The sequence below is a fragment of the Bidens hawaiensis genome, unplaced genomic scaffold (genome assembly GCF_021521415.1).
Source record: "Bidens hawaiensis isolate Kalapana, Puna unplaced genomic scaffold, B.hawaiensis_p1.1 tig00030964_1, whole genome shotgun sequence".
NCBI classification, from domain to species: Eukaryota; Viridiplantae; Streptophyta; class Magnoliopsida; order Asterales; family Asteraceae; genus Bidens; species Bidens hawaiensis.
In genome coordinates, this window is record NW_027495190.1 from 29573 (window position 1) to 32326 (window position 2754).

Here is a 2754-nt window from a genome sequence, read left to right on the forward strand (position 1 = left end):
AGCAATAGTAAGTTTTGTTTGGAAATGAGTGATTATACATGTAGGTGGAGAAATAAAAAGCTATGTACACCTGTTAGAATTGTATGTGTCCACTCAAAAAATTAACAAGTTTAGCTTCTTTCTCCTAGACTTTTAAATAAAAAAAATATGTCTCTTGATATTAATGTCCCACCACCCTCATCAAATCTTGCCCTATATATTAAACCCTTCATTTAACATTGTTGTTCACCACTGGTCAGGACAAGCTAGAGAGAGTAAGAAGAGAAAATATTCTCATTCTTATAACCTCGTGATTAGTTGGTGATAAGTTTAAAAGAAGAAGATGACCACAGAAAGCTTTGCTCATCTTACCCTCGTATTTGGACTTCTAGGTATGTAAATCTCTCTCCCTCTCTCCCTCTCTCTCTATATATATATACATACATATACACACGTGTGTGTGTGTGTTTCTGTGTGTATATATATGTGTGTGTATATGTATGTATGCATGTGGCAATATATAAAACATTGTCATGCAAGCTATAATACAACATATAAAACTTTGGTTATCATATATAGATTTTTAATGTTATTATTACTAACACTTTACTTCATATATATTTTTAGGCAATGTTGTATCATTCATGGTGTTTCTTGCTCCATTGTAAGTTTCTTTATATACTATAAGACATTTCATTTGTATTTTTCTTGATAAACATGTTCAAGTTTGGCTGATTTTTGTATTATTTAAATGACAGACCGACGTTTTACAAAGTTTACAAAAAGAAGTCAACCGAAGGGTTTCAATCCGTACCGTACGTTGTGGGATTATTTAGTGCCATGCTTTGGATATACTATGCGTTGCTTAAGGCGAACGCGATGCTTCTTATCACCATTAACACTGTTGGGTGCTTCATTCAAACATTCTACATTTGCTTCTTCCTCTTCTATGCACCAAAGAAGGCTAGGGTATGTGGTCATTAAATATTTAATCTTCCATTTTTAAATAATAAAGCCTAAGTTAAGCTTATTTATTGAAAGATGATTGACAAAAACCTATTGTGTGTAGATTGAAAGCTTGAAGTTGATCGTCTTGATGATAGTGGTTGGATTCGGGTTGATTGTTGGCCTAACTCATTTTTTGCTTTTGGGGCCAATCGTGTGAGGATTGTTGGATGGATTTGCCTTGTATTCGCTCTTTGTGTTTTCGTTGCACCACTAGGAGTTGTGGTACGTATATATACATGCAAATTATATAAATAATAATAACAATAGCAGTAACAATAACAATATTAATAACAATCAGTATTATAAAATATTAATTAAAATTTACAGAGACAAGTTATCAAGACAAAAAGTGTGGATTACATGCCCATTTTGCTCTCGGTGGCTCTCACCCTCAACGCGGTTACATGGTTCTTCTATGGCTTGCTTCTTCAAGATTTCAACATTGCGGTATGCTAAAAATAGAACTTTCTTTTGATAATTGTTATTAATATTTTTTGTAATTAATTTCTCTTTATATAAATTTGTTATAGATCCCAAATGTACTAGGATTCACCTTTGGTGTTGTCCAAATTATTTTGTACTTTGTGTACAAAAACAAGAAGCCTATTTGCAATGAAAATGAAAAGGTGTCCGGATTAGAAATAAAAAACATTGCAACCGAAGAAAAGAAAATCACCGAAAATAAAGACGATGAACTCATTGACGTCGTGAAGCTCAGCAAGCTAATGTGTTCGATTCCTGCTGTTGCAAAACTAAATGAGAACAACAACATCATTGTTGATGATCATCCGGTAATTGTTCCACCGCATGTGCCTAACCACGTCATTGAAGTGGCGGCGTGATTTGATTCAAAAATTGATGCACGGTTCAGTTCGGTCCGGTGTGGTCCGTTCTTGTAGATCTTTGTTATATATTGGTTCTTGTTTATCCTAGCTACTTTAGGCGGCTAACTCATGTATGTTACTATTTTGAAATAAATATTAAAATAAATAATTTGATGTTTAATTAAGACATTTTTGTTGCTTTTTTTCTTTAAACAAAATTAGGAATTTTAGATAACAAGGATAACCAACACGATAATTCTTTGGCATTCACAAGCAAAGTTGATGTTTTTCTTTAATTTGATTTTACTATAAAAGGATAAATATGAATTAATGGCACCAACATAATATAATGCAATGATTGGAAATATGCCACTTGAGAGTTTAATTACGTATGACATTCTTCATTTTATTTTCTTCTTTAAATTTCTTTTACACGTAAAAAAATATTAGCCATTCACAACAAATAAAAAAAATATTGTTTTCATTAAGAAAGATTTATTAAGAAATATTCATGTACCAGTAACTTTAGCGCCCTAACATAATTTGTAAATAAAAAAAATTAAAATAGTTGTAATACTTGAATTAATAATCAAATTGGCAAAATAAAATAGATGGATCCATTGTTCGGTAACTAAAAGTATATAAATTAATTTATGTTAGTTTTAAGTCTTTATTATGTAATTGAGTTTCATATAATACTTATTTCAAGGTTTAATTTTTAATCGACGGCCAAAAGGCATTTAATTAATCCAATTATGAATGGTGTTATATAGCGGGTGCTCCCTCTCTTGAATGTCAAGAGTTCAAATCTTGCGGTAAAATTAAGTGGAATTAAGAGTAGTAATACTAATACTATGAACAGAAATCTTAAACTTCAGAAGAAAGTCCATGAATAAATAGTTAACAGGTATCAAATATCTGATAAAAATGAGACCACAATGAA

The 2754-nt window shown here is 31.1% G+C and overlaps 1 pseudogene across 1 annotated transcript; it reads left to right on the top strand.

The window, feature by feature from the left end:
• The first annotated feature begins 253 nt into the window (after window positions 1-253).
• Window positions 254-1992, top strand: LOC143581464 (bidirectional sugar transporter SWEET9-like; annotated as a pseudogene). The gene is made up of 6 exons (XR_013143825.1): window positions 254-371; window positions 607-643; window positions 738-948; window positions 1049-1209; window positions 1315-1434; window positions 1518-1992. The product of XR_013143825.1 is annotated as a bidirectional sugar transporter SWEET9-like (transcript).
• Window positions 1993-2754: the final 762 nt, after the last annotated feature.